Below are 13,507 nucleotides of genomic sequence, written 5' to 3'. Positions count from 1 at the left end.
CTCCCATCCCAGAGGGGATAGACAATTGCTTTGGTTTAAGGAGAGAATCTCATCTCCCTCACTGACAGGGTTTGGACCAACTTGTCCTGATGAGATTGCTGGATGTTCCACAGTAAGAAAGTCCCTCCTGGTACTTGGAAAGCTCTCCAAGAAAATTTCTCTTTCCTCCTTTTGATTTTGTCAAGAGGTTGATGCTCGGGTCAACTGCACATATTTTCATCTCAAGCTAACAAATAGAAAAAAAGGACAAAATACATTTACTGTAAATAGAGCTGAGAACCTGGATTAAGCCAATTCTGAAATCTCTGGGTTTTCATGTTTGTGAGGAAATAATTTTTCTTGTTTAGGCTTAAGTTTGAAGGTTGTTTTATATTTCCTTTTTCCTGTTGCCAACAGCTAAAAATATTGTAAGGTAGCTTATGAGTACCAAATGTAATAATGAAGGTAAAACAATTATAATAGTGCCAGACACATAATTAGCATTTACTAATGGAGAAAATGTAATGCAAATTAAATGGGCTACATTTTTATTAAACATTCAGGATTATTTCAATTCATGTTGACTGTACTTTTTAAAAATTTTCCTATTGGTTAGTTTTGCATTGATGTGTAGATTAATGTAATTATAATGTAGCTCACAGGGTTATGAAGATCAAATGGAGATTAAATAGAGTAATGAATTTGAAAGACTTTAACAGTACTTGGCACTTAATAAGCCCACAAAAATTGAACATTATATATGTATATATATATAACATATATATATTGATTTCCTCTTTTAACAAAATTTATTTATAACTATTTATTTTAAAACTATTATTTTCATGGTTTTTATTTCAAATTAGTTTATTTATAATTAGGAAAAAAACATGTTTAGTAATAGAATTATTTTTGTTGTTTTTGGAAATATGGGAATTGCCTGTGGCTGGGTAAAAGGTCTCTTTTCATAACTGTTCCATTGGTTTTTGAAAAGAATGTTTGCTAACCTTGACCAAAAGGTATTACACACACTCATTAAATGAATGTAGGACAATGTATTAATTATTTTTTCACAATTTATTCATTACTGAGAATGGTGTAGTTCTAATATGGGTATGAGTTTGTCAATATCTCTCTTTAGTTCTGTTGTGTTTTTCCTTTAATTTCTGGACAAAAACAATATAACGTAACAACAAATGCGTTGTTATGTTATACAAGTTTGTAATAGTTCTAACCTACTAGGGAGTAACTCATTTTGTCTGTGTGGTAATTAACATTGTCCCTAATATTCCTTTTTAAAAAGATCTATTTGCTTAATGTTAATTTGACTACATCTATTTTTTAATGAAATTTTGCTTAATTCAGGTTTTTCTCTCTTTTAAACTTTTATCATTTCTATTCCTTATTTTTTGGTATACTACTAGAAATAGTTTGTAGGTAGTTTTTGCTGTTGTTTGACCTACTCTGCAGCCTTTATAATTAGAAATTTTACTGTATTTATACATACAGGGACTATTAATATAGTTGGATTTATTTCTGCCGTAATATTTTATACTTTTAATATAACTAATATTATTCCTTCATCTCACTTCTGAGTTGTATATATTTTTTATATTTTTGATATTTAACCTTTTTTAATATGGATATCTGAAAAACTAAAAAATTAATTAACTAAAAGTAGAAAGTTGTTAAAACTTTACAGTTGGATAATACTTACCCGTCTGAAATGTTACTTATTTGTATTTACTTGCACCTTGATTTCTGTCTACAAAATTAGATAGTGTATAGTTCAGTAGTTTGTATTATATTAGCATAGCTGGGTAGTCGTCACCAATGTTAAATTTTAGAACATTTCCATCATTCCAAAAGGAAGCCTGTACCCATTAGCAGCAATTCTCAATTCCTCTCTATCTGAAGACCTTGGCCATCATTAGTGTGCTCTCTGTCTCCATGAATTTGCTTAATCTGGAAATTTCATATAAATAGAATCATACAGTATGTATTTTGGTGACTGGATTCTTTAACTTACTGTAACATTTTCAAGGATCCTACAAATTCTAAAATTCATTAGCTCGTCATATTTCTTTAAATTGCTGAATAATATCTCATTGTGTGGATCTACCACATTTTGTTTATTCATTCACCAGTTGATGGACATTTGGTTTTTGCTACTTTGGGGCAAATGATAAATAATGCCGCTGTGAATATTTATGTACAAGCTTTTATGTGGATATATGTTTTTGATTATCTTGGGTATATATTTTATAGTAGAATTTTTGGGTCATATGGTAACATCACATTTAACCTGTGAGTGAATTGCTAAACTGTTTTCTAAAGCACTGCATTATTTTACATTTCCACCCATAGTGTACAAGTGCATCCTTTGACCATTTATTTATTTATTTTTTTCTTTTTGTTGTTGAAATGTAGGAGTTCTTTATATATTCTGGATACAATTCCCTTATCAGGCATAGGGCTGGTAAATATTTTCTCCCATTCTGTAATTTGTCCTTTTAATTTTTTGAGGTGTCCTTTAAATACAAAATATTTTAATTTTGATGAAGTTCAATTGATCTATTTTATATATTTTCTCACTTATGCTTTTGGAGTTATGTTCTTAAAAAATCATGTAACCTAAGATCACAAAGATTCATTTCTATGTTTTCTTTTTTTTTAAAGATTTTATTTATTTATTTGAGAGAGAGAGAATGAGAGAGAGAGAGCATGAGAGGGAGGAGGGTCAGAGGGAGAAGCAGACTCCCTGCCGAGCAGGGAGCCCTACGCGGGACTCGATCCTGGGACTCCAGGATCATGACCTGAGCCGAAGGCAGTCGCTTAACCAACTGAGCCACGCAGGCGCCCCATTTCTATGTTTTCTAAGAGTTTTAAAGTTTTAGCTCTTACATTAAGGTCTGTGTTCCACTTTACAATAATTTTAGTGTATGTCATAAGGCAGGAATCAAATTTCCTTCTTTTGCATGTAGATATCAGATTGTTCAAACATATTTGTTTACAGCACTATACAGTCACCTTTAAACAAAGCAGGAATAAAGGGTGTTGATCCCTATCGATACCCCAGCAGTTGAAAACGTGGCTATAACTTTTGACTCCTCCCAAATTTAACTACTAGTAGCCTACTGTGGAAGCTTTACCAGTAACAATCAATTAATACATGTTTTGTATTTTATATGTATTATATACTGTCTTACAATAAATTAAGCTAGAGAAAAGGAAACGTTATTTTTAAAGTTACAAGGAACAAAACTATACTGTATTTATGGAAAATGTGAATTTTTTGCATATAAGTGGACCCACATGGTTCAAACCTAGGTTGTTCAAGTGTCAACTGTACTTTCCTCAATGAGTTATGGTGTCATCTGCCGGGAATGGTCAGCAATCCCTGTACCAATGGATGAAAGATGACTCTAAACTTTGCTGTGAAAGAGAGGAGAAGGCAAGGGGGTCAACTCTCAGAGATGAAGACCCTTTGCCCTTCTTTGCTCCCACCTTTTTTTTTTTTTTTTTAAAGATTTTATTTATTTATTTGACACAGAGAGAGATAGCGAGAGCAGGAACACAGCAGGGAGAGTGAGAGAGGGAGAAGCAGGCTTCCTGCCAAGCAGGGAGCCCGATGTGGGGCTCCGTCCCAGGACCCTGGGATCATGACCTGAGCCAAAGGCAGATGCTTAATGACTGAGCCACCCAGGCGCCCTTTGCTCCCACTTTTATTAATCTTTCAGGATAATCACAAATCCATATCACTGTTTCTCAAGCACATGATGTGTGACAGGAGGTCTTACTGAAACTAGGAGGATCTGTTTACTGGAAAAATACAATATGCTAATCTGCATGTTCTACAAGTTTTGCTAAACATAGCCTAAGGGACAATGCATACCTCTCTTAGGTCACAGGGCGGCTGTTTGGGCTAAGAAAACTACAGGGAGGGGCGCCTAGGTGGCTCAGTCATTAAACGTCTGCTTTTGGCTCAGGTCATGATCTCAGGGTTCTGGGATCGCCCCGTGTCAGGCTCCCTACTCCGGGGGAAGTCCACTTCTTCCTCTCCCACTCCCCCTGCTTGTGTTCCTGCTCTCGCTATCTCTCTCTCTCTGTCAAATAAATAAAATCTTAAAAAAAAAAAGAAAAGAAAAGAAAAGAAAAGAAAAGAAAAGAAAGCTGCACGGAAGGCAACTCCCCATGGCATTCCTATGGCAGAGTGGTCACGCAGGCCTCGGCATTCCAAAGGCCCAGGCCCTTCTCCAAAACCCTCCCTGCCCTCAGCGGCCTTGTGTTACATCTTGGCAAGCCAGGTATTATGGCTGATTTCATGCTCTACATTAACCCCAACAGTCATCGTTGATAAAATCAATTTACTATAAATGTAATAGTTTTCGGATTCTCCATTCTACTCCATTGATCTATATATTGATTGGTAAGCTAGTACTATACTCCTAATTACTGTAGCTTTGTAATATGTTTTAAAATGACAAAGTGTGGGACCTCCATCTTTGTTTTGTTTTGTTTTGTTTTAAGATTGTCTATTTTAGGTTTCTTACATTTACATACAGGTTTTAGAATCAGCTTGACAATTTCTGCAAAATAGGCAGCTGGGTTTTTAATAGTTATATTGGTTCTGTAAATTCATTTAAGAAATATTGCAATCTGAATAATACTAAGTCTTTGTGAACATGACTCTTAATTTATTTAGGTCTGCAGTTTCTTACAACAATGATTTGGAGTTGGCAGAAATCATATACATCTTTTGTTAAATTTATTCTTTTGTTATATTTATTCTTAATATTTTAATATGTTTGCTGCTATTATAAGACGAAATGTTTTCTTGATTTTATTTTCAAAATGTTCATTGCCAATATATAGGAAAAGAATTGATATTTATATTTTGATATTGTGACTAATGTTGGCAAACTTTTTTAGGAATTCTAAAAGTTTTTCTATGGATTCTTTAGAATATTCTATATACATGATTGTATCACTTTAAAACAGATAGATTTGCTTCCTCCTTTCCAATTTAGATGGGCTTTATTCCTTTATTTTGCCTAATTGCTCTGACAAGTACATTCAGTACAATGTTGAATGGAAGGGGCAAGAGTAGACATTTTTGGCTTATTCTTAATACTAGGGGGAAAGCCTTCAGTATATCACCATTAAGTATGTTAACTGTGAATTTTGAGTAGCTATCTTTTATCAGGTTGATGGAAGTCCCTTACATTTCTAGTTTCTTAACTTTTTTTCATAAAAGTTTGTTTGATTTTGTTGAATATTTTTCTTTTATACATTGAGATGATCATATGTTTACTTTTAATTTATTTATATGGCATATTACATTGATTGATTTTCATGTGTTAAACCAATCTTAAAATCCTGGTATAGATAAAAATTGGTCATGGTATATAAACATGTTGCTGGATTTGCTTGCTGGTAATTTATGAAAGAATTTTTTTTTTCCATCTAGTTATAAGTGGTATTTTTTTTTCTGTAGTTTTCTTGTAATGTCTTTGTCTGGCTTTAGTATCAGAGTAATGATAGCCTCATGGGATACATTAGGAAATATATTATTTTGTTCTATTTTTTGGAAAAAATTTATGATGCATTGACAGTATTTCTTTTTAAAACATCTTGTCAAATTTACCAACAAAGCAATATAGCCCTAGGCTTTTCTTTTGGAAATTTAAAAATTATTAATTTAATATCTTTATTAGTTATAAGTCTGTCCAAATATTATATTTCTTCTTGAGACAGATTCAGTAGTGTTTGTCTTTGTAGGAGTGTGTTTATTAAATCTAGATGATCTCATTTAGGGTCATAAAATTATTCTTTTCCATTTTAAAATTGAATTAGACCACTTTGGAAATCAGATTCCCCACAAGGCTTGTTGTTGTTTGTTATTGTTTCTGTTGTTATGGTTGTTCCTGCTGCTACTGCTCTTTGCTTTTTAGTGACTTTCCAAGATTAATTCAGTAAAGTTCATATTCTTTTTCATGTGTAGCTGGAAAAATCTCTCTTCAACTGGCTAGTCTGAGATTTCCCTTGAATGCTTTGAATCAATAAGTCTCCCACCTTTGCCAAGAGGCTCTGGGTGTTGAGGTATACTTCAGTGTTCTGGCAGTTTCCGTGTCCACGTTATGCCTTTTTTTTCTGCCTATACACCTCAAGGACTGTCAGAAATGAGAGAGTAGTGCCTCTTCAAGTCTTTCTGAATATGCACACAACCCAGCACATACATGTGACCTTCTATATTCCCAGAAATCTGTCAGAGGTTTTCAAAGCTCCATGTGGACATATCATTATCTAGATTTTCTTTTCTTTTCTTTTTTTCTTTCCTTTCCTTTCACTTTCTTTCGTTCTTTCTTTCTTTCCTTCTTTCCTTTTTCTTTCTTCTTTCTTTCTTTCTTTCTTTCTTTCTTTCTTTCTTTCTTTCTTTCTTTCTTTCTTTCTTTCCTTCCTTCCTTCCTTCCTTCCTTCCTTCCTTCCTTCCTTCCTTCCTTCTTTCCTTCCTTCCTTCTCTTTCTTCTTTTCTTCTTTCTTCTTTTGAGTACCACAATTGATAATACTGCCTCAGTCACCTGTAGTGTTTATTGATGCCGCTGATTATTTTATAAAAATGTTCTCAGATGTGGTTTTTCCCACTGAACAGATTCTAAGTCAGGTTTAGTAAAGAACTAGCTCTGTTAGCTAGATTAGTCCGGGAATTTTTAGGCAAATAGAGAAAACATTATTTGGACAATTCAGACAACTTCCAAACCCTTTTTGGCTTCTCCAGAGATCCTAGGTTGCTGATTGTTAAGGATATCATGGAGCTCATGGTGAAAGTAAGATGGAAAGAGAGCAGGTTAAAATATTACAAATCTTGTTGTAATTACTGAAGATTACTAATATTGCTCTTATTATTCAGATTCAACCATTTTATTTTTTTATTTTTATTGTTAATTAATTAATTAATTAATTTTATTATTAACATATAATTTATTATTTGTTTCAGGGGTACAGGTCTGTGATTCATTAGTCTTACATAATACACAGCACTCACCACAACACATACCCTCCCCAATGTCCATCACCCAGCCGCCCCATCCCTCCGACCCCCCACCACTCCAGCAACCCTGTTTGTTTCCTGAGATTAAGAGTCTCTTATGGTTTGTCTTCCTCTCTGTTTTCTTCTTGTTTCATTTTTCCCTCCCTTCCCCTATGATCCTCTGCCTTGTTTCTCAAATTCCACATTATCAGTGAGATCATATGATAATTGTCTTTCTCAGATTGACTTATTTCGCTTAGCATAATACCCTCTAGTTCCATCCATGTCATTGCAACTGACAAGATTTCATTTTTTTGATGGCGCATAATATTGCATTGTCTATATATACCACATCTTCTTTATCCAGTCATCTGTCAAAGGACATCTGGGCTCTTTCCATAGTTTGGCTATTGTGGACATTGCTGCTATAGACATTGGGATGCATGTGCCCCTTAGGATCACTGCATTTGTATCTTTGGGGTAAATACCCAGTAGTGCAAATTCTGGGTCTTAAGGTAGCTCTATTTTTAATTTTTCAGGAACCTCCATACTGTTTTCCAGAGTGGCTGCTCCAGCTTGCATTCCCACCAACAGCGTAGGAGGGTTCCCCTTTCTCGGCATCCTTGCCAACATCTGTCGCTGACTTGTTAATTTTAGCCATTTTGACTGGTGTGAGGTGGTATCTTATTGTGGTTTTGATTTGGATTTCCCTGATGCTAAGCGATGTTGAGCACTTTTTCATGTGTCTGTTGGCCATTTGGATGTCTTCTTTTTTTTTTTTTTTAATTTTATTTATTTATTTGACAGAGACAGAGACAGCGAGAGCAGAAACACAAGCAGGGGGAGTGGGAGAGGGAGAAGCAGGCTTCCTGCTGAGCCGGGAGCCCGATGTGGGACTCGATCCCAGGACCCTGGGATCATGACCTGAGCCGAAGGCAGTCGCTCAACCAACTGAGCCACCCAGGCGCCCCATTTGGATGTCTTCTTTGGAGAAAGTCTGTTCATGTCTTCTGCCCACTTCTTGATTGGATCATTTGTTCTTTGGGTGTTGAGTTTGATAAGTTCTTTATAGATTTTGGATACTAGCCCTTTATCTGATACGTCATTTGCAAATATCTTCTCCCATTCTGTCAGTTGTCTTTGATTTTGTTGACTGTTTCCTTTGCTGTGCAAAAGCTTTTTATCTTGATGAAGTCCCAATAGTTCATTTTTGCCCTTGCTTCCCTTGCCTTTAGCGATGTGTCTAGGAAGAAGTTGCTTCGGCTGAGGTCAAAAAGGTTGCTGCCTGTGTTCTCCTCTAGGATTTTGATGGATTCCTGTCTCACATATAGGTTTTTCATTCATTTCAGTCTATTTTTGTGTACAGTGTAAGGAAATGGCCCAGTTTCATTCTTCTGAATGTGGCTGTCCAGTTTTCCCAACACCATTTATTGAACAGACTGTCTTTTTTCCATTGGACATTCTTTCCTGCTTTGTCAAAGATTAGTTGAGTATAGAGCTAAGAGTCCATCTCTGAGTTCTCTATTTTGTTCCATTGGTCTATGTGTCTGTTTTTGTGCCAGTACCATACTGTCTTGATGATTACAATTTTGTAATAGGTCTGGAATTGTGATGCCACCAGCTTTGGTTTTCTTTTTCAACATTCCTCTGGCTATTCGGTATCTTTTCTGGTTCCATACAAATTTTAGGATTATTTGTTCTATTTCTTTGAAAAAAGTGGATGGTATTTTGATAGGGATTGCATTGAATGTGTAGATTGCTCTAGGTAGCATTGGCATCTTCACAATATTTGTTCTTCCAATCCATGAGCATGGAACGTTTTTCCATTTCTTTGTGTCTTCCTCAGTTTCTTTCATGAGTGTTCTATAGTTTTCTGAGTACAGATTCTTTGCCTCTTTGGTTAGATTTATTCCTAGGTATTTTAGGGTTTTGGGTGCAATTGTAAATGGGATCAACTCTTTAATTTCTCTTTCTTCTGCCTTGTTGTTGGTGTATAGAAATACAACTGATTTCTGTGCATTGATTTTATATCCTGCCACTTCACTGAATTCCTATATGAGTTCTAGCAGTTTTGGGGTGGAGTCTTTTGGGTTTTTCACATAAAGTATCATATCATCTGCAAAGAGTGAGAGTTCAGTCATTACTTGAATTAATGTTCTTCAGATTATTGTAAGCATTTGGTGATTCCTAGAATTCTGGAAGAATTGGTTTTGACAATATTTGCCAGTGTTCTTATTGCTTTTTAAAGGGCATAACTTTTGTAGGTCCTTCCTCTGACAATCCAGAAATACTGCCCTTTCTTGAATCTTCTGAATTTATAACAACAAATATATTATCTATGACTTCCTAATTATCAATAGATAATTAAATTGTAATTGTGCTGGTTAAGTAAGAAAACATTTCACATGACTAAGCATTTTATAGGTGCTATTAGGCTAAACACTCACATTTATATTACTGCAATGATGATTATCCAAATTAATATTTATAAATTGAAATTATATGGCATAAGTAAAAATGAAGATCTAACAAACTTGTTGTTGTGTACTTGTCATTGGAATACATCAATTTCTGGGTTTGGCTGAGAGAGATTTAATTGTAAGTGAAAGAAAGAAACTTGAAAATTATTTTCATATACTGCATTTGGTACATATTTTTCCCCAGAGACATTCAGACAGAGTTTGAATGATCAGTAATCTAATTAAGCACATATTTAAGTCATCATAATGAAATATAAAACAATACATTATTAATCATAATGAGAACTGATAGTTTTTTTGATATTTCATGCACCTGCTTTATTATTTTTTATTATTTTCTACTGCAGGTAGGGAGTTGGTGGAGTAATAACTTTTTCATTGTATAGGGCTTTGAATATCCTCTAGGCCTACTCAGATATTGATCATAGCTTTGGAGATATTTATAATTTAGAGCTTATTCCTAAAATAATGAGAAAGCCTTGATTCTGAATTCATGAGTTTTCTATACACTTAAACTCCCTATCAGTGTCACCTGAAATAGGCTTTCAGATTCATATAAAACTAATTTTGATCAGAGCATTTTTTTAATTTTAAAAATATAAAATATATAAAATGTACATGTAAAAAAGAATTGTGTATCTTTTTTCTCATAAAACTAGAGTTACTGTTGATTATGAAAGAAGGAAAGAAGGAAGGAAAGAAAGAACCAAAAGGAAAGAAAAAAAAAGGACAATATATTTCAGAAAACAACCCATAACATAATTCTATCTTCAAAAGAAAGTTGCATTTATGTTTAAAATAGAAAATGCCTATAGTTAGTAGGTGCTCTGGAAATATAGGTCATAATAAATGTTTCCTGTTATATGAATAAAGGCTTGGAAGCAATATTAAATTTTCTAAAAAAATAAAAACTAAAAAAGAAGCTCTTTTGTTCTATAGCTCTACCAGATTCCCTCAAGCATGCACATACACAAAAATGTGTTTACAAACATAGGTTTCTTTTATTATTTTTTATTTATTTATTTATTTATTTAAAGATTTTATTTATTTATTTGACAGAGAGAGACACAGCGAGAGAGGGAACACAAGTAGGGGGAGTGGGAGAGGGAGAAGCAGGCTTCCCGCGGAGCAGAGAGCCCGATGCGGGGCTCGATCCCAGGACCCTGGGATCATGACCTGAGCCGAAGGCAGACGCTTAACCGACTGAGCCACCCAGGCGCCCCAAACATAGGTTTCTTTTAAAACAATGAATGCTCAGGGTGCCTGGCTGGCTCAGTCAGTAGAGCATGTAACTGTTGACTTCAGGGTCTTGAGTTCAAGCCCCATATCGGGGATGGAGCCTATTTTAAAAAGAAAAAAAAGAAAAAGAAATGAATGCTCATGAATTTTTTTTTTTTTTTTTTTTTTTTTTTTTAGAGAGAGAGAAGGGAGAGGTAGAGGGAGATGTAGAGAAAATCTTAAGCAGTCTCTACGCCCAGCACAGAGCTGGATGCTTGTCTCAATCTTATAACCCTGAGATCATGACCTGAGCCAAAATCAAGAGTAGGACACCTAATGGACGGAGCCATTTAGGCACCCGCTCATGAAACATTTTAAACAGTTTAACAATTACCTTAGTAGGTCTTATCTTAATAGCAATGAAAAATTAGCAGTTTGTTATTCCATTAATAGTTTGTCACCTTCTTGATGTTTTAAAATAATTGTTCGCATACTGCATTTCAAAAATAAAAACATGCTAAGAAAGCAAATATAGGGGTGCCTAGGTAGCTCATTCAGTTATTAAGCCTCCAACTCTTGGTTTCTGCTCAGGTCATGATCTCAGGGTTGTGGGATCAAGCCCTGCATAGAGCCTCTCCTGGATCTCTGTGATGAGTGGAGTCTGCCTGAGATTCTCTCTCTCCTTCTGTCCTTCCACCACCCCTACACTCTCTCTCACTCTCTCTCTCTCTGTCTCTCTAAAAAAAAAAAGTAAGCAAATACATGAATTTGTTTTGAAAATTAGTTGAAAGTAATACTTACTTATGAGTGAGAAGCTATCTCCCTCTCTTGTCCAAATTAAAATATTTTCTGATTTATCTTAGATTTATTTTTTCTTTCTATCAGTATATATCTGCATATATAATTTGTATTCTATGAATTGATGACACTGTTACTGAAAACAAAATTTCAAATCCTGTGATACACATAGGAAAATTGAATAAATCAGGGTAAAATCAAATTTGCATAAATTCAAGCATATAACTACTATTTCAACAACCCTAAATCAGTTAGTTGAAAACAAAATTTTAGTAAAAACTGCACAGTTTTTATCTGTCTTTATATGAGAGAAACCATCTGGGATATTGCCATAGTATGGTTAATGGTTCACATTTTCAGTTTTCACCCACATGTTGGCAATGGTAAATGCATAGCCTTTGGGTGTTTAGCAAATCATAGTTATTAAAATAGTGTTAGCCTTGTTATATTTTGCTGAACAAATTTACTCACCTTTTGTTCACTTACCTAGTATTTTAGAATTTGTAAAATTATATAAAAATTATTTTAAGGAAAACTATACACAAGACAAACTTAAGTTAATATCCTGCATAGCACATTAGATTTTTTACAGTTTTCAGTTCCTACCAATAGAGACCAACACTCTGAAGCTGTAGTTTTATTGTGAACTCCTCATTCTCAATTAGTTTTCAGCGTGACAAACTGAGACATAGCTAGTCAGATCCCACTGGGCTCATTATTCATTTTGTTCAGCAGCCCTGCAGGGCGTATCTGAACATAAAGATCACACTGGCTTTAAATAGAATTCCACAGAAGGCTAAATAAAGTGAAAGATTATAAAGAAAAGATCCTTGCACATTCTATGTATGGTGCTCAAAGGAGAAGAATTCCTTTTATTCTACTAAATTATTGTTTTTATTCCAATATCTTAAATAAAAATATCTTCCCAGGCTTAAATTTGATAGGTGAATTTCCAAAGTTGCAACTGCCCCAATTGTATGTAGTTTAACATCTCATTTGGTGTGTCTGGGGGGGGTGGGATTTGTACAAATAGATTAAAAAATTTTTTTAATTGATTGTTCTTAAAAGATTAACTATTATGGCATAATTTTAGAATATTAGAAAAGGCTTTAAAAATGAGCCTATCCAATCCCTACATTTAGAAGAGAACTGTAATACCCATATTTTAAATAACTTACTTTTTTAATGGGAAATTTTTCACTAGATTTTTCTTTTCTCCAGACAATTAATTATCGAAATCAATGCAATAATGCAACATTTTTAGGGGGTGGGCAGAGGGAGAGGGAGAAAGAATCTTAAGCAGGCTCCATGCCCCAGGCAGAGCTGTAAGTGGCTAATCTCAGGACCCTGAGGTCATGATGACCTGAGCCAAAATCAAGAGGTAGACGTTTAACCCACTTAGCCACCCAGGTGCCCCAGCGCAATTTTTATCAAAACTACTACTGACACTTCCATTTTATTCTATGCTCACCACAAGTGTCGCTACCATCAGATTTCATACAACATTATTACAATAACATTAACTATATTCCCTTTGCTGTATCTTTTGTCCCTGTGACTTACTCATTCTATAACTGTACTTCCCACTCCCCTTCACCTATCATGCCCATACCCCGCCCACTCCCCTCTGGCAACCATCAATTTGTTTTAAGCATTTATGTCAGACTCTGCTAAAAATCTAGCCTATTTAGAGTAAGTGACTTAAGGTATGGCTGAAGGCTTATTTGTTAAGCCAACATGTATGCTAACTTATGAACTCTCGGAATAATCACCTTTCCACCCCAAAATATATTCCTTTTACTGAAAACATCACCTTACCCAAAACAAACAAGCAAGCAAAAACCTGCCTTTTAATGTAGACAGATTTTTAAGAGTTCCACCAAAACATCAAATGGCCTATACAGCTATTGAGACATGAAAAGAAATCACTGATTCCACAATTAAAAGAAAACTGCAAAAGGGAAAATAATGATTGCAATTGAAAAAAAATTGGCATGCCCTC

This window comes from Mirounga angustirostris, unplaced genomic scaffold (genome assembly GCF_029215605.1).
Source record: "Mirounga angustirostris isolate CCGP_5_RB_7025 unplaced genomic scaffold, mMirAng1.0.hap1 SCAF_3, whole genome shotgun sequence".
NCBI classification, from domain to species: domain Eukaryota; kingdom Metazoa; phylum Chordata; class Mammalia; order Carnivora; family Phocidae; genus Mirounga; species Mirounga angustirostris.
This window is presented reverse-complemented; position numbering follows the sequence as displayed.